Source organism: Diceros bicornis, chromosome 7 (genome assembly GCF_020826845.1).
Source record: "Diceros bicornis minor isolate mBicDic1 chromosome 7, mDicBic1.mat.cur, whole genome shotgun sequence".
Classification (NCBI taxonomy): domain Eukaryota; kingdom Metazoa; phylum Chordata; class Mammalia; order Perissodactyla; family Rhinocerotidae; genus Diceros; species Diceros bicornis.
The window spans coordinates 36,941,600-36,966,173 of NC_080746.1; the positions used below are offsets into that span (position 1 = coordinate 36,941,600).

The window sequence follows — 24,574 nt, forward strand, 5'->3', positions numbered from 1 at the left end:
TTTAACCTTTTAAATTCAACATTTTGCTTATTCTGATTCTGTATTTGTATAACTGAATGGGACCAAGAACACACACACACCATGCCTTGTATCGTGATAAATTTATGACATCAAACCTCAAGTATTCCCTTAGGGCTGCCCAGAAATCATATAATCTTTCTCTGGAACAGCCACTCACTCTCCTGGATAACTTTTTCAAGCTTTCTCATTTCTCTTGTAAATCCTAATGCCTTCTCTTTCGTTTCATTCTAACATTACTTCCCATATCATTGAGAATAAAGCAAACATTAAAAATGTTCACTCCGTATCTATCTGCTTACCTTTCTTTCTTCTCATTGTTATGGGCATGCTGTGTGTATACGAATGTCAATCCTTCTACTCTATACTAGATCTCATTGCCATTTGCCTACTCAAAGACTTTGACTGCAGCACTTTAACACTCTCCCTCTCCTGTTTCATTCAAGCTTATCTAAATCATTACTACCAGCATATATTATTATGCTGGTGCATATATGATGCATATGCATATAGTTTATACATGTTATTTCTCTTATTAAAGATTAACTCTTTAATAACTGCTATTCTCTCTTTTATCTGTCACACATTTTTATTTTCTTATTTGGAGCAAAATTCCTTGATAAAGTTGTTCATATTAGTTGCCTAAAGTTCTCGCTATATGCTCTCTTGAATCCATACCAAAAGACCTTTGCCCCTAAATTTTTACTCAAATTCCTCTATTTAGTTCAATGAGAATTTTCCAGTCCTCATCTTACTTGACCTATTAGTGGACACTTGGCATAGTTATGCATCTCTCCTCCTTTAAGCAAGTACTTCACTTGGATCTTAAGACAACACACTGTCTTTTATTTATTCTACCTCTCTGTTAATTCATCATGATAGGCAGAATAATGGCCCTCCAAAGATGTCCATATCCTAATTCCCAGAACTTTATATGGAAAAAGGGACTTTAAAGGCATGATTAACTTTAAGATCTTGGAAGGGCATATTATCCTGGATTATCCAGGTAGGCCCAGTGTAATTACAAGGGTCTTTATGAGAGGGGGAGACAGGAGGGTCAGATCAGAGAAGGAGACGTGATGGCAAAGACACAGATCAGAAGGACGGGATTGCTGGCTTTCAAAATGGAGGAAAGTGCCAAGAGCCAAGAAATGCAAATGGCCTCTAGAAGCTGGGAAAGGCAAACAACTAGATTCTCTCCTAAATGCTTCAGAAAGAATGCAATCCTGACGACACTTTGATTTTCGCCCAGTGAAGCCTATTTCGGCTTATGACTTTCAGAACTGTAAGCAAGTTAATTTGTTGTTTTAACCAAGTTTGTGGTACCTTGTTATAGCAGCAATAGAAAACTAATATAGGCATATTCTCCTTTTTTGGTCTCTCTTCCTTTTTTAATATTGGAGCATTCCAGGAATCAGTGCTTAATTTCTCTTTCCTTCTCTTCTCTTTTTCGTCTCTTCTCTCTGTTCCCTTTCACTTTTCATCTCTTCTCCTCCTTTCTCCCCCCTTCCTTTGTCCTCTCTCCTTTATCTTCATTCATTCTCTTGGTGATCCCCTTCAGGTTTATGGTTTCAACAAATATCTAAATGTTAATGATTCCTAAACTTTTATTTCCAGGCAGAATGTCACTCCTGTTCTCCAGATTTCACTAATTAACATCTCCACTTAGGGCTAATGAACAACTTGAAAATCACAAATTCAAAAAATTTTTTAAAAACAAAACTCATCTCTTTCCCACATACACATACACATGCAAAAGAAAAAAAAAAAGTTTTTCCTGTGTTCATTAACGACAATCCCATTCTTTTAGTTCTTCACTCCAAACATTCTGTAGTCATCCTTAAATCATTTGTTTTCCTCTCAGACCCCACACCCAACTTAGGAGATCCTGTTTGCTTTACCTTTTCAAAAATATCTAAAATCACAACCACTTTTCAACATCTACAATGCTACTATCTTCTCCCAATTTACCATCATCTCTCACCCAGACTATTGCAAAAGCCTTCTACCTTGATTTTCCTATTAATGCTCTTCCTTATCTAAAGTCTAATTTCGACACAGTAGCCAGAGTAATCCTGTGAAAACAAGCTTCCAAATGGCTTTCTGTTGCTCAAAACAAAAGCCAATGTCCCCACAATGATGTACAAATCTATGTATCCGACCTCCTAATTAATTATAAGATGTCATCTTCTTCTACTTATCCATTTGCTTTTATTAATTACTGGAAAATTGGCACTTTTGCTGTTCCATGCTCACTGGAGTACTGGTGCTGCATAAGAATACTCTGCCTAGATTGCCGTTCCGTCAAATATCTGTGACTCAGTCCCTTACCTCCATTAGGTCTTTCTTCAAATAACTATTTTCTCCATGAGACCTTTCCTTACCACCCTGATTTAAGTCATAATATTCCCAACCTGTCACTCCTTGTCTACCTGTCCTACTTTATTTTCCCCAATTGCTCTTATCATCATCTCACACACTATATAGTTTATTTGTGTCTTTGTTTCTTGTCTATTGCTATCCACTAGGATGTAAGCTCCCCTAGGCTGGAGATTTGTTTGTTTCATTTACTGCTGTATCCTCAGTGTTAAGAATAGTGACTGGAACGTAGTAGGTAAATAAATAATACTACTCTTGATGGATAAATAATAATAGTCTTGATGAATAATATTACTTATTTAAATAAATATAGCTTCTCTATATAGTTCTTAGAGTACAGACATGATGAGAATAAGATCAGGGATTAGGTCCTCTTATAGATCAATTTCATATTTTCAGTAATGAGTAAGTTTATTCATTTTTCATTCAAGAAGCATTTATTCATTGTTTACTATGATCAGGTTATTCTGATAGGCATCATGAGAGATATAGCAAAGAACAAAACTCAATTTGCATTTTGAAAGATTCCAATCAGGTAGGGAAATTAAAAAAAAATCACAAAATGAAGATAATACAGGGAACAGTATGGTAAGAACCACAATAAAAGCAAAAATGAAGAAGCTTTATATGTAGAAAATGATTAAAAAATATTTTAATGATGACATTTATAGAAAAGGTAATGTTGCACATTTCTCCTCTCTGAGCCTCTATTCAATCGATCTCTAAGTCAGGGGTTATATTTACTCTCCACTTCCTCCCAAGGACAGTCTCTTGGATCATATGTTAATTACTATTAGCTCCAGAAAAATTAGGTTGCTCATGACCTTAACATATACAAAGCATGCCAATTCATTCATATTTAGCCATGATGCAGGTTAATCTTATTCCTTATAGAAAGGCAAGATGTGTTAAACACTATAAAACATAATTATATTGCTATGTGGGTCTAAGAGCACTTTTTTCTCCAAAGGGATTAAATTGCTTCCACATAATATTTTCTGTTGTTCTCTTAAGATGGATAGAGACTGCTAGCATCATATCTTTATATTTCTAAGACTCATCAGGGCCAAAAATAATACTGATAACTTAGGCCATCCCTCTTGTAAATATTCATCATAATGCCACAAGTTAGATCCAGAGACAGAGAGTAGATGGACCAGGACCAACCCATCACTTTTACTTGAAGGAGCATATATCCTGTGGACCGAAAGTAGCAACATTTTATTTAGATTTGGAGGTTGGCACTAGTATTATTGAAACCCTCAGTATTATTGTGAGCATAATTTAATGTGGTTTATGTAGATTTCCTTTATAGTTTTCATGCCCCACATTTCTAAATATCGCATAAAATATACAGATAATAGGAAAGCATGCATTCATTAAGTTAATAGTGAGAGTCCATAATTGCCAGTAAAAGCAAATCAGTTAGATCGAATGGTTACAATATAGTCATATAGGAAATTAATTCTAACAGTGATAATTATCATTATCTGAAATTAGTCATCAGGAGAGAGGCATGTTGGAATATTAAAAACACGACAACAAACTACACATGCTCAGACTCATAGTGTTCCCCATTCTCACCTCCATTACCCTCGCCCTCTCAGTGTGCTTCATCTCCCAGGGCGAAAGAAGTAATTGTCATATTTCCCATTAATAGATAAGTGCACAAAGTAGGAAGAATTTATCTTGTTTTAAGCTTTATAGTAGAAACTACATTGGGTTAAGAACCTGACTCAGGTTATCTGTTCCATTTCTGTCATTTACTAGCTGTATGATCTCAGGAAAATCATTAAATTTAATAGAGCTTTTATTTCCTTAACTGGAAAATGGGACTAAATATCTCTATCCTGGCCACTTTAAAAGATTATAAAAATTCAATGACAGTATATTTGAAATTTTTGTTTTTACAACCATAAAACTATTGAGATGTAAAGCACTTTTTATTGCATCATCCTAAGCTTCATTATTAATTGTCATTACTTTTCAGATTAACGCAATGTAGTTTAAACCATGCTGCCAAAACCCACTTAGCAAATAACTCTAATTCAGGGTCATATCTGAGCACCCTCAGTATATCAAATGCTTATAGCCTAATAGTTACCATGGTTACATCTTCCTCATCTTGACCCTTTATTAGGAATGCCACTTTTGGGGTCAGCCCAGCGGTGTAGTGATTAAGTTTGCACACTCTGCTTTGGCAGCCCTGGGTTCGTGGGTTCGGATCCGGGGCGTGGACCTGTGCACTGCTTATCAAGCCATGCTGTGGCAAGCGTCCCACATATAAAAAGTAGAGGAAGATGGGCACAGATGTTATCCCAGGGCCAATCTTCCTCAGCAAAAAGAGGAGGATTGGCAACTGATGTTAGCTCAGGGCTAATCTTCCTCGCCGAAAAAAAAAAGAATGCCACTTTAACTTTGAATTTTAATACTTGGATTTCTGCTCTTCTTTCTTTAATCCTTTTCCTGGTAATTTCATCTATGCCTATATCTTCCACTATCATCTCTTGAGGGATGACTAGGTAATCTGCACAGGCAACATTCTGATTACCAATGTTTAATTTGTGCAAAGCCAAATTCATTATTTCCCTGAAACCTTACACTTCTCTTTGCTCTTTCAGGCTAAACATCATGGAGTCTGTTTTTGGCATCTCTTTCTCCCTCATCTCTTCTACCTACTCTTACACCCCTTGTTCAGTTGTTATTCCCACTGCGGCACACATTGAAAAACACTCTGGAATTACCTTCATCAGTAAACTATATTACCCAATTCTATATACAGGGCTTTACTTGCTTGTCTGTTGGACTCTTCTTACCTGTAGAGACCTTTATATTTCCTGATTCTAGCACAAAGATTGGTACAAAGTAACTACTCATTAGATGCCTGATGAATTAACGCACAAAAATCTTAATTATTTCCTTCTAGATTCTTGCCTTAACTCTTACATTCATCCTTCTTTATTTTTTTTGTTTTGAGTAAGCCTTTTGTTTTTGCAGCCAAACTTTAATTTAGTTTAAATCTAGTTCAGCTGCATAAGCTCTCTCTGAACTGGATAAAGTGTGCTTTGCTGTGTTGGGGAAGGGCAGAAGGCATATATGTCAAATGACTTTGTCAAATTCACACAGTGAGCTGTGAATCAAATTCAGGCTTTCAGAAACACACCCCAAAGTTCCATTCACGTGTCCACACACTGAATCTTTATTTTTAAGTAACTTTTGTTAGGATATCATTTACACAAAATAAAATGCATACAACTTATTTGAACAGCTTGATGCGTTTTGACAACCTTATACACCCATGTAACTACCCCCATAATGAAGACATAGAACATTTTTATCACCTCATAGTTACCTCCTGCCACTTTGTAGTCAGTCCTACCCTATTATTGGCACCAGGCGAACTCACCTCTAACCCATGCCCAGTGGAAAATTTGAGGAAGCATAGGCTCCTAAAATGTCCTTCCAGTACTTTCTATTGAGAAAGCTTAATACTGTGCTCACTTTAAAAGTAAAACATGTAACAGTATCCCATTGTTTATTACAGAACTTAAATTGAAAGGTGCTTTCAGAGTTGAAAGATAATAAATTGATAAATGGCATGTATAATAAGTGTCTGTTTAAATTTATAAGAAGCTGCCAATCTGTTTTGAAAGTAGTTGTACCATTTTACTCTCCTATCAGCAATATATGAGAGATGCAGTTGCAATACATTCCTTTCAACACTTGGTACCTGCAATCTTTATGATTCTAGCCATTCTTACAGGTCTATAGTAGTATCTCGCGTTTTGTTTAGTTTTTAAAGATTTTATTTTTTTAGTGCAGTTTTAGATTCACAGCAAAATTAAGAAGGTACAGAGATTACGCGTATAACCCATGCCCCTACACATCCATAGCCTCCCCCATTTGCAACATCTCCCATGAGAGTGGTACATTTGTTACAATTGATGAACCTATGTTGACACATCATAATCACCCAAGTCCATAATTTACATTAGAGTTCACTCTTGGTGTTGTACATTCTATGGCTTTGGACAAATGGATAATGACATGGATCCATCATCATACTGAGTATTTTCACTGCCCTAAAAATCCTCTGTACTCTGCCTATTCATTCACACCCCCCCCGCAACCTTCGTCCCAACTCCAACCCCTGGCTACCACTTATCTTTTTACTCTCTCCGTAGTTTTGCCTTTTCCAGAATGTCATATAGTTGGAATCATACAATTCTACAGTATGAAGCCTTTTCAGATTGGCTTGTTTTCACTTAGTAATATGAATTTAAGTTTCCACCATGTCTTTTCATGGCTTGATAGCTCATTTCTTTTTAGCACTGAATAATATTCCATTGTCTAAATGTACCAGTTTATTTATCCATTCACCTCCTGACATCTTGGTTGCTTCCAAGTTTTGGCAATTATGAAAAAAACTGCTATAAATATTGATGTGCAGGTTTTTGTGTGGACATAGTTTTCACATCTTTTGGGTGAATACCAAGGAAAGCAATTGCTGGATCCCACGGTAAGAATATGTTCAGCTTTATAAAAAACCGACAAACTGTCTTCCAAAGTGGTTATACCCTTTTGCTTTCCCGCCAGCGATGAGTGAATGAAAGTTTCTGTTGCTTCACATCCTCTCTTGCATTTGTTATTCTCAGTATTCTGGATTTTGGCCATTCTAATAGGTGTGTAGTGGTATCTCATGATTGTTTCATCTCACTGAGTTTTTAATTTGCATTTCTCTGATGGTAAATAATGTTAAGTATCTTTTCATGTTTTTATTGGCCATTTGTACATCTTCTGTGAAATGTCTGTTCAAATATTTTGCCAGATTTTTAACTGGTTATTTTTCTTCTTATTATTGAATTTTGAGAGTTTTTTAGATGGTCTGGATACAGGTCTTTTTTTAGATATATTGCAAGTATTTCCTCTGCTTACCTTTTCATTTTCTTACATTATCTTTCAAAGAGAATTTTTTTTTTTTAATTTTGAGGAAGTCCAATTTACCAATGTTTCCTTTTATGGTTAGTGTGTTTTGTGCCCTAAAAAATAATTACATACCCAAAGACACAAAAATTTTCAGCTATTTTATCCCTAGAAGTTGTATAGTTTTAACTTTTACAGTCAGGGCTATAAAACTGTTTCAGTATTATAATGAAATAATACTGTTTCAAGTTAATTTTTGTGTATGGTACACGTTTAGGGCTGATATCTTTAGTTTTCCATATCTGGATATCCAATAATTCTGGTACTTTTTGTTGAAAATGTTATCCTTCCCCATTGAATTACCTCAGCATCTTTGTTAAAATCAATCGATTGTGTATATATGAGTCTATTTCTGAGCTCTCTATTTTGTCCCATTGATCTATGTCTATTTTTATGTCAATTCTACACTGTTTTTGATTATTTTAACTTTATAAGAAACATTAAAAATCACAAATCCTTTCTTCTCTTTCAAAATTATTTTGGGTTCTCAAGATCATTTGCATTTTCAGTTTATTTGCATTTTCATACGAACTTTTGAATATTTTTGTCATTTTCTAAAAAAGAAGAAAAAGCCCACTGACATTGAATCTATAGATAGGTTTGAGGATAATTGTGTCTTAACTGTGTATAATATGAGGTTGGGAGGGTGGGGGGACAAAGCAGTGGTTATGACATTTCAATGCTATGGAGGTAATGTTAATTATAATTTATAAGAATTGTGGATTTACTGCTGCTATTAGCTTTAGAATTCCCAGAAAAAAAATGAAATGGTCAGCTCAGCCAGCCGCCAATTTAACACATTCTGAGAAAGCTAGAGAATTCCTATGGCAGCTTTTAAGAAAACTATTCTTCTGTAGACTATACAGAAGATCAGACCAAGTATCCGACAGAGCTGAAAGCAGATGTAATACATATATTCAGCTGGTCTCTGGTATCAAAATCAAGGCTCTGATGGGGAAAAGGCGAGATAATAAAATCTGGAATCTAGGTATTTTGGTGTATAAGCATAAGAATCTTAAAACTGTAAATACTCCTAAACTCTACAGACTTAAGAAGCAGCCTTTGACAATTCCAGAACAGTCTACACTTGCTAGAGAGCATAATGAATACTGAAACAAGTGTCTCAGAAATATAATGCTTTTCTATTTAAGACCTGCATCTGTCACCCATCATTCTTGTTCAAGACAGTTCTAGGTGAAAGCCCAGAGGAGCCCAAACAAACAATTGGGCATTTCTGGGAGGAAATAATGTACACAGCCCCTAAATATAGAACCTAATTAATATGTATTGGCGGGAATTGAGGAAGACTATGCCAAAGTGGATCTTGATGTGTTAGATTGGGCTGGCAGAGTGACTGTAGAATATAGGGCTGGAGAGGGAAGACTTTAATGATATTACCTCATCCAGTCCTAAGAGTCAACTGGGGTGACTACCAAAAACATGAACACAAAAAATTACTCACAGAAAATAAATGGAAAACCTTTTTTATTTATAAATAGGTATAGTATAGTAGGTTATAAAGGTATAAATACTTTTATACCTTTATATAGTACTGCAGAAGGCATTAGAAAACTCAGAAATGTGGGACTATTAAGATGGATTTACTACGTAAGCACTGGGAACACACCACTTGAACATGTTTTTCAGCAGGAACTTTTACTAGGCCAATAAGGGATTAACTGATGAAGAAGACAGTGGAACCTTTGGGAAGTTCACTGGTAGTTATCCTCTGCAGGACAAGGTTGACAGTAGGAGATGCTTCTGTAGAACCAGCCTCCTTCATTTGATTGGGTGTGATGGGATCTCACGATGTCAGAAGCTAGGTGACAACATTTAATCTGTATCGGCAAGGTGGATGTGATTAATGTAAAAGGTAGCAAGTCTGGAGTGACAGTAAAGATGCCTGGACTCACAGACATCCGTTGGAATAGTTAATAATGTCCCTCAGGCTGAGATAAGTGGACAGACAACTAAGATGTCGCTCATTTTGAAAAACAGAAATCAATTGTTGGCAAGCAAAAAACTGTCATCAAAGGCTGCAATAAAAATTGCTCTCTCACTGAGTTTCAGGATTTACATCAATTCACCTACTCAGAGCTCCCTGAGGAGAGAAAACTCCCTGCTAATGAAACATGTTTAAGAAAATGCACCCAATTTTTTATCAAGGATGCTTGAGCCACTGTCCAAGGCACCTGTGCCCCCCAAAAGGGAAATACATTGACTTTTCAAAGACAGGAGATATGGATTCTGAACCAATAATGATATTATGTAATACAATATCCCATCATGGCCTTCAGATTAGAATGGGACTAATGAAGGTCAGATAATAAATGATTCTTTGGCCCAAATGCATCATACAGTATTTCTAGTGAATCTGCAGACCCACCATGTGATGAGCTGTCTGCTCTTCAAAGGTATAATGTGCAGATATCCTTATTTTGGTTCCATGACCTGTGAATTAGGATCCAATATTGTAAGAAGAGCCAAGTATAAGCCCCTGACATTAGGAAAATGGAGAGGGAAAGGGAGAAGGAGGCTCAAAGAGCTGTAATTGAAAAGAACACTGGCTGTAGGTTCAGGCACATTGTTGTGATAGAATCCTGGCTCTATCACTCCCCACCTCTATGGCCTTGGGTGAGCTGCTTAAAATCTCTGACCCACAGTTTTCTGATTAGTAAACTGGGGCTAAGAATCGCCACTTCATCATGTTGTGTTGATTCAATGAGTTACGATACACAAAGCATCTACCACACAGCAGTTGCTCAACACATGGTGCTAGTATCACTATTTTTTTAGCCCCTATCCCTGTGGTGGGCTCCTTATAGGAACTTCAATACCAATAATCTCACACATTATTACTTTTGTGCTTCAGATGAGAAAACTGTGGTTCATAGTGGGAAAGTGAATTTCTCAAATATACTAAATGTGGGGTGATTGGAGTAATGCCAAGGAAGATATAAGTGTTGATAATGAATCAAGATAGCAAATCAGAAACAATATAACATCACAGAGTAAATGCTGATATTGATGTCACCATCAATGACTTAGTTCAGCGGGGATGTTCCTCATTATATCCCTGTTTAAGTCATCTACATGACCCTTCAGAATTCAATGGATCATGATAGGTATCAGTGGACTACTCTAAATTTCACCAGATGGTAGCCCCAATAACAGATACTCTATTGGATGTGGCACTCTTATTAAAACAGATCAACACAGTTTCTGGCTTTGGTTATACTGCTGTTGATACAGGAATTGGTTCTTCTTGATTCTTATCAATGGAGAGAATGAAAAGCAGTTTGCACATACATGGCAAGGAGAACAAAAACACATTCACTGTTTTGTCCCAGGGTTATATGACTACTCCTGCTCTCTCTCTTAATATATGCCTCAGGATCCTTGATGACCTTAATATTCCATTGAAAATCATGATATTCCAGGGACTATCAGGATAGTTGATAGTCAAGTATATTGATGCCACCATACTAATTGAATCTGATAAGCAGGACATAGCACATACCCTAACTTTCCAAGCATGATATTTTTAATATATACACACCTGTTTATGTATGTATGTGTGTGTATATATATGTACATAGACTAAGCCCCAGAAAGATTTAGGGGTCTGTCATGACTGTAATTTTTAGAGTTTAGTAGTTCTCAGCATGCTAGGGCACCTCTCTAAGATAAAGGGTGATTTTTGCTCCTCACACTAACTGCCACTAAGAAAAATGTACAATGTTGATGACTCTCTTTGTACATGGGTGTGATGGTTAATTTTCTGTGTCAACTTGACTGGGCTAAGGGATTCCCAGATATCTGGTAAAACATTACTTCTTGTATGTCTGTGAGGGTGTTTCCAGGAGAGATTAGTGTTTGAATTGGTAGTCTGAGTAAATAAGATCACACTCACCAATGTGGGTGGGCATTGTCCAATCTGTTAAGAGCCTGAATAGAATAAAAAGGCAGAGGAAGGGTGAATTTGCTCTCTTTGCTTAAGCTGGGACACCTATCTTCTCCTGCCCTGGGATATCAGCACTTCTGCTTTTTGGGCCTTCGGACTCTGACTGAGACTTTGACATTATCACCCCCTAATTCTCAGGCTTTTGGACTCAGACTGAATTATACCACCAGCTTTTCCTGGTTCTCCAGCTTGCAGATGACAGACTGTGGGAATCTCAGTCTCCATAATTCTGTGAACCAATTATATATATACATATCTCCTATTGGTTCTGTTTCTCCAGAGAACCCTGACCAATAAAATGTGGAACACTCATTGGGCATAGTTTTAGGTGGTTCAGAAGGCTTCAAGTTTAAGTGGTTGCCAGAGAGAGAGCAAACTCTTCGGTATTCAAGGCGACACGAAAGCTGCCCTGCCTGTGGACATGTGAGCCCGCAGATACTAAAGGCATCTATGGCAGATGAGGATGCTGTAGAATCTCTGCTATGCTATAATAGAACTGATCTCTTGGTTCTGGAATAATACTATGAGCTCTGCAACAGAAAACCACTCAATGTTTGAAAAACAGCTTCTGGCAAACCACAGTCTCTAATAGAGGCTGAAACTCTGACAACAAATCACACTGTGATGGAAGCTGCCCATCATGAGTTGTCTATAATCAGTTCTTCCAAACAGAAAATCAGTCAGGCTCAGCTACAATCACTTTATGATTTAAGTGGCACATTTGAACTACAGCCAAAGCAGATTCAAAAGGCATGAATTAATCACATTAAAAGTGACCCAAATAGCCACGTTACCTACATCTGACTCTCCAACATCTCTCCCTGAACTCACACCTATCGTCTCATGTAATGATTCAGTCAACCATATTTATAAGAAGGAAAGATTTTGAGCCTACTTCACAAATGAGATGGTGCCATCTGTAACACGGTTGCACTGCATTACTGTGCCACTCAAGAGTGGCATAAAGGACACTAGCATAAGCAGAGCAGAGAGCAATATATTCATTCACTTTAGATAGAGGAAAAAGTACCTGAAGTACAGATATGAATGTGACTCCTGGACACTGAAATACACTTTGGCTGGTTGGTCAGGAGCCAGAAATAAACTGAACTAGAGGATAATAGAATAGGGATGTACAAATAAGAAATATGTGCCAGTACCATACTGTTTTTATTCACATAGCTTTGTAGTATAGCTTGAAATCAGGAAGTGTGATACCTCCAGCTATGTTATTTTTCCTCAGGATTGCTTTGGCTATTTGGGGCATTTTGTGGTTCCATACAAATTTTAGGATTGTTTTGTCCATTTCTAGGAAGAATGCCATTGGTATTTTGACCTGGATTGCTTTGAATCTATAGATGGCTTTGGGTAGTATGGACATTTTAAAAATATTAATTCTTCTGATCCATGAACATAGGATGTCTTTCCATATGTTTGTGTCTTCTTTGATTTTTTTTTTAGCAAAGTCTTGCAGTTCTCATTGTACCGATCTTTCACTTTCTTGGTTAAATATACTCCTAAGTGTCTTATTGCTTTTGATGCTATTGTGAATAGAATAGTTTTCTTTCTTTATTTTTCTGATATTTTGCTGTTAGTGTATAGAATCACAACTGATTTCTGTATGTTAATTTTGTATCCTGCAACTTAACTGAATTTGGTGATTACTTCCAACAAGTTTTTGGTTGAGTCTTTGAGATTTTTTATATACAAAATCATATCATCTGCAAATAGTGACAATTTTGCTTTTTCCTTTCTCATTTAGATGCCTTTTATTTCTTTGTCTTACCTAACTGCTCTAGCTAGGACCTCCAGTACTATGTTGAAGAAGAGCAGTGAGAATGGGCATCCTTGTCTTGTTCCCGGTCTTAGAGGAAAATATTTCAATCTTTCACCATTGAGTATAATGTTAGTTGTGGTTTTGTCAAATATGGCCTTTACTATGTTGAAGTATGTTTCTTCTATACCCATTCTATAGAGGGTTTTTATCATGAAAGGATGCTGTATTCTGTCAAATGCTTTCTCTGCATCTATTGCAATGATCGTGTTATTTTTATCTTTCATTATATTAATGTGATGTATTACATTTATTGATTTGTGGTTGTTGAACCATCCTTGCATCCTAGGGATAAATCCCACTTGGTCATGGTGTATAATCCTTTTAATGTGTTCTTGAATTTCATTTGCTAATATTTTGTTAAGAATTTTTTCATCTATATTTATCAGGGATATTGGTCTATAATTTTCTTTTCTTATGGTATACTTATCTGGCTTCAGTATCAGAGTAATGCTGGCCTCATAGAATGAGTTTGGAAGTGTTCCCTCCTCCTCAACTTTTTGGAGGAATTTGAGAAGGATTGGTGTTAATTCTTTTTTAAATGTTTGGTAGAATTCACCAGTGAAATCATCTGGTCCTGGGATTTTCTGTGCTGGGAGATTTTTGATTACTGATTCAATTTCCTTACTTTTTATTGGTCTCTTCAGATTTTGTATTTCTTCATGATTCAGACTTGGTAGGTTGTGTGTTTCTAGAAATCCATCCATTTCTTCTAGTTTATCTAATTTGTTGGCATATACTTGTTCATAGCAGTCTCTTATGATCCTATATATTTCTGTAGTATCGGTTGTAATGTCTCCTCTTTAATTTCTAATTTTATTTGAGACTTCTCTCTTTTTTTTCCTTAGTTTAGCTAAAGATTTATCATAAAATTTTATTTATTTTTTTCAAAGAACCAGCTCTTAGTTTTGTTGATCCTTTCTATTGCTCTTCTGGTCTCTATATCATTTATTTCTGCTACGATATTTATTATTTCTTTCTCTCTGCTAACTTCAGGCTTAATTTGTTCTTCTTTTTCTAGTTCTTGAAGTGTAAAGTTAGGTTCTCTGAGATCTTTCTAATTTCTTAATATATGCATTTATTACTATAAACTTTCCTCTCAGAACTGCTTTTGCTGTATTCCATAAGTTTTGATGTGTTGTAATAATAAAAACAGTATGGTGCTGGCACAAAAATAGACCAATAGAACAGAATGGAGAGGACAGAATTAAACCCCTGCATATATTATCAATTAATATTCGACAAGGGACCCAAGAATACCCAATAGGAAAAGGATAGTCTCCAACAAATGGTGCCAGGAAAACTGGGTGAACACATGCAGAACAATGATATTGAACCCTTATCTTAGGCCACTCACAAAAATTAACTTGAAATGGATCAAATACTTAAACATAAGACTTGATACTATAAAACTCCTAGAAGAAAACATGGGGAAGAAGCTCCTTGACATTGATCTTGGCAATGATTTTTTGGATATGACACAAAAATAAATAAATAAATAAAGCAAAAATGAACAAATGGGACTACGTCAAACTTAAGAGCTCCTGCACCGCAAAACAAACAATTAACAAAAAGAAAAGGCAACCTATAGAATGGGATAAAATTTTTGCAAACCATGTATCAGACAATGGGTTAATATCCAAAATATATAAAGAACTCATACAACTGAATAACAAAACAAACAATCTGACTAAAAAATGGGCAGAAGAACTAAGTAGACATTTTTCCAAAGAAGATATCCAATTGGCCAACAGGTAAATAAAAAGATCCTCAACATCACTAATCATCAGGGAAATGCAAATCAATACCACAATGAGATATCAATTCATATCTGTTAGAATGCTGATCATCAAGAAGACAAGAGATAACAAGTGCCAGCAAGGATATGGAGAAAAGGCAACTCTTGTCCATAGTTGGTGGGAATGCAAATTGGTTCAACCACTATGGAAAACAACATGGAGATTCCTCAAAAAATTAAAAATATAACCACCATATGATCCAGCAATTCCACTTCTGGGTATATACCCAAAGGAAAGGAAAATAGGATTTCGAAGAGAACTTTCATGTTTATTGCAGCATTATTCACAATAGCTAAGATATGGAAACAACCTAAGTGTCCATAATGGATGAATGGATAAAGAAAATGTGGTATTGATATACTATGGAATATTATTCAGCCATGAGAAAAGAGGACATCCTGCCATTTGCAACATAGATGGACGTTGAACACATTATGCTAAGTGAGATGCATCAGACAGAGAAAGACAAGTACTATAAAATATCACTTGTATGTGGAATCTTAAAAAAGCCAAACTTGAGAAAACAGATTAAAATGGTGGTTACTGGGGGATATGGGAGTGGGGGGATAGGACAGATGTTGTCTAAGGGTACAAATTTACAACAAGTAGTAAATAAGCCCTAGAGATCGAATGCACAGTATAGTGAATATAGACAATAATATTGTATTATAATCAACAAACTAGCTAAGAGACTAGGATTTAATTATTCCAACCACTAAATAAAGGATAATTACGTAACATAATAGAGGTGCTAATTATTGCTACAATGGCAATCATATTACAATATATAGATGTGCAAAATTAACATGTTGTATACCTTATATTTACACAATGTTATATGTCCAACATATTTCAACTTAAAAAAAAAAAGAAATATGTGAATGGAGTAATAAAATTGGACAGGACACATACAAATAGTTTTGTCTAGCCACATCAGTGCTGGCTCAATGGACCAATGAACATAGTTGCCATTGTGGCAGAGATGGAGGCTACACATTAGTTCAACAGCATGAGTTCCATCTTATCAACGCTAATCTAGCTACGGCCACTGCCAGCAACAGAGTCAAATACTGAGCCTTAGATATGACATAATTCCTTAAGATGACCTGTTATCCTTTTGAAGACATAATTAATCAGATTTCTTCCAACCTGGAGAATGTAGCAATTCACCCTTACCCAGAAGCAAGAACTACTACAAAATGAATTTGCCTTCCACCAACAGTACTAACATAAGACATATAATAGTTCATGTGTTGATATGTCATCTTATGCTGTATTGCCTCAGTTCAAAGGACCACTTCATGGCAAAGGAAGACCATCTCAGTAGGCATAAGTGTCTTATTATATACCCTACACTCAAGAAACAACAGAAGTAATGATATGGTGCAATGATCTATTAAAGCTCACTCAGAATGTCAGCTTAGAGATAACATGTCAGGGTTAGGATATTATCCTTCAAGGTGTGGTAAATATTCCAAACTACCAACTAATACGTGGTGCTATGTCTCCAATCATGAGAATTCATAGGTTTGTGAATGAAGAGGTAAAATTGGATTGGCATTCTCTAGGAGTTGCTTTGATACATATAATAGTGTCCTACTTCATTTTTTTAATATTTGACTCTTGATGAAATCTACCTTGCCCAGAAATGCCTGGAAGGCTATGTCCTGTTTCTGAACTATCGTCCAGCCAGTTACTAAATGAAATGGGTTACAGAAGCCCAGTCTCACTTCCTCTTAGCGAGACAACTCTGTGGTACCATTCGTTCTTCAGAATATCCCATGGGGTCAGGTTGAGGCTATACTTAAGCTGAATCCATATCTTTGCCTAGCTTCTTTTCTCTGCCCTATTCTGCTTCCCTCACTCTCTTATAGGTTTCACATGAAGAGCATACATTCAATGAATCCATTGCAAAAGAATTTCATCTCAGGCTCTGCTTCTTGGGGACCTGAGCTAAAATAGTTCATAACACAAATAGTCCTAGGAAATAGACTCTAGGAATAGGATTCTAGAGTTGGTTCATTCTCTGGCCATATAACAATGATGAATCCATCACTTGTGAAAGGTGAAATATTGATGATATTTGACATGCTAAAGAAGTACAATTGCTAAAATTTTTTCACTTAGTGAATTGGAAGGGGATGCAGGTGGAAGGGGATGTACAATTTAGTGCAATAGCTCAGGCATTTGAGAAGTGGAGGAGAAAGAATAATTATAAAGACTGAGACTATTGCTGAGCATAGTTGATGCTTTGAATAGAGAAGACAACTGCCCCAAATGAACTAATGTCTTACATAATGCAAAGTATGGGCATCAAATGTCTTCTTTGGTAGCATTTGAAGAGACTCTTATCTCCTAGAGACAGATGACAGATTGGGGTGAAGACTGGGCACATAATTAATTGGAAGAATGGCTGAATTTAAGAGAACGCTAGATTCAAGAACCCTGAAGTCTCCAACTGCACTGAACTCTCCAAGATTTCAGAAGCTGTCCACTTTCTTTGTCAGATGATAGTGGCCCCTGCTTTGATTGAAGACTAGGCAGGTGCCTCATATGACAATGCTTTTCTCCCTCAGGATCTTCACCTATCTCTCCTACTGGCCACTAGACAAATAAATAGAATTGAAACTAACATGACCCTAGGGAGCACTAGGATTTCTAAGGGAGAAAATGATTATATTCCAAAGGTAATGCAGGATCTGGCTAATATGTACTGGCAAGAACTGGGAGAGTTTACTAGGAGTAAATCCTGAGGGTGCTGGATAAACAAGGGCAAAATATAAAGCTGGATGACGGAGATTTTGTCAATATGGGGGAACTCTCCCTTGACACAAGATTTAATATCTTGTGAAGGGCCCTGAGAGACAATTCTAATGGCCTTCTGGGATGATTGATGGAAGCTTGGAAAAGACTACAAACCTCATTAAGTTGGTATGTATGCCAAACTTTTCATGGTAAACTGTAAAAGATGGAAACGAGGGCTCAGAGAAATGGGTATGCTAAATTGAACTTACTATATAAAACCAAGACAGCAAGTGCTGACAGCCTTCCTCAAGAGGGCTGGGAGGATTTTTTGTTTACCAATAATAAGGAATGTGCTGATAAGGTTGGGCACCAGCACCTTTGAGAAATCCAGTAATGGCTGTCCTCTGTAGCCAATTGGATATAATCTCTTCCTCTTTTGAATTGCCATAGCATTCGATTATGTGTTGTCTATGAGAACCTAACTAAATCAAACATGTTATATATCATTTGTGTTCTTGTCTTCCTTTTCCTCCCATTTCCTCCTGTTTGATTCTGAGCTCTTAGCACTTACGCCTGTTACACAGTAACTATTAAACACATCCCGGTCAAACATTTAAACACAAAGTCAATTTATATCACCCGAAACACAAGCATAATAGCTTGAGAATAGTAGACACTCAATAAATAATTGTTAGAATAAACAGATTACACTACCAAATTAATCTCCCTTCAATACCTTTATCATAACATTAGTGCTCTACACAAATGTCTAAAACAGTTTTCTATTAAGTTAGAGAATGAAATTAAACTCTTTTGTGTTATAGTTGTAGGCTTCCAACATCTGTTCCTAACTTTTGCATCTGTTTCCAAACATTATATCTAGGCTTGCTGTTTACTTCTACTCTAAATTAACCTTGTGCTTGAACCAAAGAAACTTTTTTCACTCTACCCCCAAATATTCTCTATACTTTCCTCCGTCTTAAATTGTGAGCATGCTTTTATTTTACTTGCGTATCTGGTATCTAACCAGCCTGGAAAAATAGGAAGTAAATAATTAACAAAATTCTTATTTTATGCCTCAGAGCGAGTAAATTCATCCCTATGGCTCCCCAGTGTGTGTGTGTGTGTGTGTGTGTGTGTGTGTGTGTGTGTGTGTGTGTTGCAAAAAGTAGGGGGCAAGGGCAGGGGTCAATAATTCTTACAGCATTTTATAGGTATCATCTTTCTTTTTCCTTTTATTCCTACTTGCTCTCCTGAGCCTGAGCTGCTGAGATGCTCTTCTGTCTCACTGTTCTGTCATTGGCTAAAGGCTCCAAGAGCCACTATAAGAATATAAGAACTGATATGGTCTAACTTCACCATCTATACTGCTGTTTCACTATACACTGGCAATTTTTGTCTGAGTAAAATTCTCCAATTCTAACATTCAACTTGGAGACAGTCAATTATAAAAATTATAATACATTAAATGGAATTAAATTATTCAAAAGAAGTATTACTCTTGGAACCATAATCAGATAAGAATTTCTCTTTGATGTCCTTATAATGGAGATATCATGTGATGTAAGAAAATCGTCCTGAACATTATCCTTAAAAAATAAACAATGAGTTTGCTAGAGGTGTTGATTTCAATAAAGTTTAATATATTGGACTAATAATATCACACATATGTATAGGTCAGAACAAATAGCTCTGTGGGGGCCCAATGAAATACAATGTAGTTACCAGCTATCTGTTAATCTAATTACACTTGGTCTCATACTTTTTATCACACACTCCTTGTTGTCTTCCTCTCATGTTAGGGCAGCCTCCATTATTGCCCATCCAAATAGACGTGTTTAATTTCCAGTAACATTTTTCATTGAGTTTTGGTAACTGCTCTTGCAAAGAGCTCTCTTCAGATGTGACTCCAATCATCCCTCATGGTTCAGCCTAAATCCAATTTCTTCACGGATTCCCCAACCCCAGCTGTATCAATCCAATTAAAAAAAACACATACTTGTAAGTAGCATTGATAAAGGGTCTCACCTTGACTAAACTTTAGTCAGACTCCTCTGAATCCACCTCCAACTAGGCCTTGAATTTTTGACTTCCTCATTCATCTTTGCATTGCCCAATTTTAGCAAGAATCTTAAGTCGGCTTAGCCAGAATCCCCCACCCTCAACATCCGATAACCCTTGATATCTGACCAAATTCATCCCCAACCATCCCCCAGGTGATATCTGACTAGTCTAGCCTGCCTTCAGCCAGAATTCTGTTAGGTCACTTCAGCAAAGACTTACCTCTTAGCAATTTTGCATCCACTGAGCTCCCCAACCCTGCTCCTTGGCTAGACATCTCTACTTTTCCTTGTATTCAGAATTGAGCCCAGTTCTATACTGACATCTCTTTTCCCCTATTGCAAGTCCTGAAAAAAATCTGTTTTTACCACTTTAACTACTTTCCAGCTCTGGTTTTCTTTGACGGTATGTACTATCTGAAGTTCTGAAATCCGGTAATAGCAATCATCTTTTATCATCTTCTAAAATTTATTTTTCCTTTTCAAGTGCATTTATCTCATTTTTTAAAGTAGATTATAAGCCTTCACAGAAGTAAACATTAATTAATAATTTTCTTATTTATTGGTTAGGGAAGGTTCTGCATTTTCTCTAAAACCAACATATTTCTCAGAAATTGCCTCCCAATTATTATGCCTTTGGTTTCAAACATCTTTGTAAAGGCTTTCAAGAGCCTTTTTTTCCTACCAATATTACTGTTATGATTAACAGTAATAATATTATTGATAACACCTGCATTCAATAATGGCAAAGTAAATGTCAGCACTATGCTAAAAACTCTTCATACATTATCTCCTTTAATATCTCAGTTATAATAACTGTCAGTTTGCTATTCTTACTCTATTTTTAATGCACTCTTTTATGACTGTGTAACCTATCCATTGAGAGAGGAATTAGCATCAAAATCTATTAGTCTGGTTGACTATATGTCCATCTGCTACTTTCTATTTGACTAGCATAAAGCTAAAATATCCTAAATATTTATTGACTTTCATGTATATTCTTTATTTTGTGTGAAGGGGAAATGAATCACTGCTCAGAACGAAAACCACAGAAAGTGATTTTTTTCCTTCCTTCCTCCTTTCATATTTTTTTTTATTCCTTCTTTCTTTTCCTGCTTTTGGGGAAAAAATCATGCCATCCCATTACTCACAAAAAGATTACTTGAGTAAAATCTAAAGGCTCTATAATATTTCAGGGTTATTTTGAATCATAGTTATTTGAGACACTTTTTTTTTCTGTTTTATTTGGCATAAGCTTGTACACAGACACTTTTTAAACTAATCATGTAACAGAGCTCATAAGAATTTACATCTATTTTTCAGATGCCATATCCAAAATAATATTTCTTACTTTCTTGGCAAGTTGTATATATCCAATTTTAGATATTGAGCATCAGCCAGGTTAGTATGAGAGGAGATGGAGATACTGACATGCAATAAAAATATTTTAGCCAGATGTGCCCTGAGTGACCAAAAAAGTAACATTCCATTTGGGAAAAAATGTGATAGACTGTTCCCAAATTTTGGAGTCCTCACCTATTCTTCTTTTAGAAAAATGCGTTGCTACTCATTATTATTATTTAATGTACAAGTGTAGAGTTATGAAATTATTGCCTATAATTTACAAAGTGAATATGTCGTTATATCACAGAGGAAATAATCCATGTATTAAAATTAGAGACAAGTTTACAATTCATGGGAAATTATTTGATAATAGTAAGAGAAGTAAGTCTCAGCTCCATGCTGCATGATATAAAAGTGTATTTAACAAGCAAACAAATAAAGATGAGGAATTGAAATGAGAAGGCTTTTATAATAAGAAAAACATGATACCACATCACCATTTTTTTCTTTCTACAATTTACTTTATTCTATTTAAACCTTTAAAATGAAAGGATAAATAATTCAGTGCAGTATTAATCATCAGGGATTCCACCAAGTACATTGACTTTAAGACAGAATCTGAGACAACATGTGAATCAAATGGGAAATCACACATTAAATGCCATTTCCTACCTTTCTAAATTTAATTTACATTGGTGGAGTAAGTGTAAGCTGGAAAAAGCCATACCTTGCTGGAATGTCTGGCTTCCAATCAGCGTTTTGCCTCTCTTAGCTAGCTGCTCTATAATCAGGTCACAAACATCCAGAATTTAATCATTCCGATATCAAATGAGGAATTTCCCACCACGGACACAAAGATTTTGACACTAGGCAGGATAACTGATGTGAAATGTTTTAATATCTTTAGAAGAAAAATGGTGTAAAACTTGATAAAAATACCAGTACCTAATGCTCATAAAATTCTTTCTAGATACAAAAAAATATTCTGTGTGCTTTACATATGCTCACTCATTCAAACCTCACAACAAACATATGAAGTAATTACTAGGATTATTATCTCCATTTTACAAATGAGGAGACTGAGTCCTGGAGAGGTTAAGTAAATTGCCCAAAGTCACACAGAAATGCAAATCTCTGAAATCTAAACCCAGCAGTCAGCCTTTAACATCTGTACTCTTAAATTATGCAAGACTGTCCCTTCACGACTACACTTGGCTGAAGAATTTCATAAAGGTAATACTCCAAACAAATATTATCAGTTTGTATGCCCAGAGGTCATGACAAATACCAGTAGTCTACTTGTCAGAGTCCAGTTGTCATGTTACAAGATCAGGCAAAGTCATCTAATCGTACCTGCTGCTTGGTAATGGAGCCACATTCACATTTAGCTCTAATTTGTTAAACAGAGTGAAGTTATGACCTACTCATAGTACAATTAAAACACACACATACCCTGTTAAATTCAGTGCTATCAAAATTGTATTTTAGGCATTGATATCACTTTCCTTGGACATAGTAAATTTAAACCTGAGAACTGACAATTCATTATTATAAAAACACCTCCAGAAAATAAAAAAGAAAACAATCCTCAACTCATTTTTTGAAGCTAATATGTCTTATATTTCAAAACAAGACGGGTACAGTACAAGAAAGGAACATTATAGGTCAATCTCATTCATAAATATAGATACAAAAGTCTAAATAAATATTAGCAAATCACATCAAGTAACGTATTAAAAATATATTGCATCATGCTCAAGTTGAGTTTATCCTAGGAAAACAAATATAATTTATCTTAGAAAAATATTCATGTGTATGTCTATAATTTGTGTTATTAATAGATGACAAGAGAAAAGTGATTAATGCATAAAATTATCTTAATTCATCACCCATTCATTATAAAAACTCTTAGCACACTAAGAATAAGCCCTATATGCTTAACCTCATATAGGGCATCTAATTAAAACTTGCAGCAAAGGTTATTCTAAATTAGAATAAGACATAAGAATTAAGAAATTAAGTTGCCTGTGACTGTTGTAAGAAGTTATCATAAACTGAGTTGCTTAAAGCAACAGATATTTGTTCTCTCACAGTTCTGCAGTCCACAAGTCCGAAATTATTATTACTAGGCTGAAATCATGCTGTCAACAGATTTAAGCTCCCTCCAGAGGCTTTAGAGAAGATGTTCCTTATCTCTTCTGCTTCTCTTGGTTGCTGGCATTCCTTAACTTGTGGCTACATCACTCCTATCTCCGCCTCCTTGGTTACATTGCCTTCTCTTCATCTATGTGTCAAATCTCTGTTTACCTATCTCTTATAAAGACATTTGTAATTGCATTTAGGGCCCACATTGATAATACAGGATTATCTCCCCATCTCACAATCCAGAATCACATCTGCAAATAACCTTTTTTGCCATATAAAATAACATTTGTAGGTTCCAGGGACTAGGACATGCATATGTTTTGACGGACCGCATTTTTCAGCCTACCACAAGAAAGACAGAATTATTTTAAACAAGAAAAAAGCTTTATTTCTAAGTATCTTATTACTTTTTGTTATTAAAAATGTTGTTTTTCTTATTACTTTATATGTTTTAACTTTTTGATCCCAACTACCATCCTTCTATTTTACTTTATTTTGGATAATCTAATAAGTATTGCAAGACCAGGAAAATAAATACATTTTATAAAGATTTTAATGGGAGAAACAAAACTGCATCTGTCACAGCTGATATAACTGTTTACATTGAAAACTCCCAAGAATCTAGGGACATATTTTTAAAATTGAGTTTTATTAAACATCTGGATTAAGAACAATATGCAAAAAGCAATTACATCTTTTCAGACAGTAATACAACAGTTTAAAAACATAATAATTACAACAACATAATTACAAAAAATAGTAAGACCCCTAGGAATTTTAGAAAGCTTATTCTAAAATTTTGTGGAAAATCTCATGAACAAAGAATAACCAAGAGACCTCTAATGAAGAATAAGATGTGGACATTTACCCTATTTTTAGTCATATTAATTAAAACTGTGTAATATCTGTAGAGAGCACAGAAAGAGAACGATTCCTATACAGAAATCTGATATTTGACAGTAGTAGGAGAGGTCCATGGAGACATAATAGACTATTTGACACATTGTACTAAGATAACTGATTATCCTAATGCAAAAAATAAAATTAGATCACTCATTTACATCATGTGCAGAAATTATTTCTGTGCATATTAATTATTTGAATGTGAATGGAAAACTTCAAAACTTTTAGAAGCCATGTGAGAGAATATCTCTGATATTAGAATGGGGTAGCGTTTCTTACACAAAACACAAAATACTAAACACAAATGAGAGTTAATTTCAAATATATATAATGAACTTTTGTTCATTAGAAGATACCATAAAATGGTGAATAGCTAAACAAACTGGGTATGATCTGCAAA

The 24,574-nt window shown here is 35.5% G+C and overlaps 1 long non-coding RNA gene across 1 annotated transcript in view; it reads left to right on the forward strand.

The window, feature by feature from the left end:
* LOC131408513 (uncharacterized) overlaps positions 1-24,574 on the forward strand; it is a 213,314-nt gene that overhangs the window by 130,230 nt on the left and 58,510 nt on the right. The window lies entirely within an intron of this gene.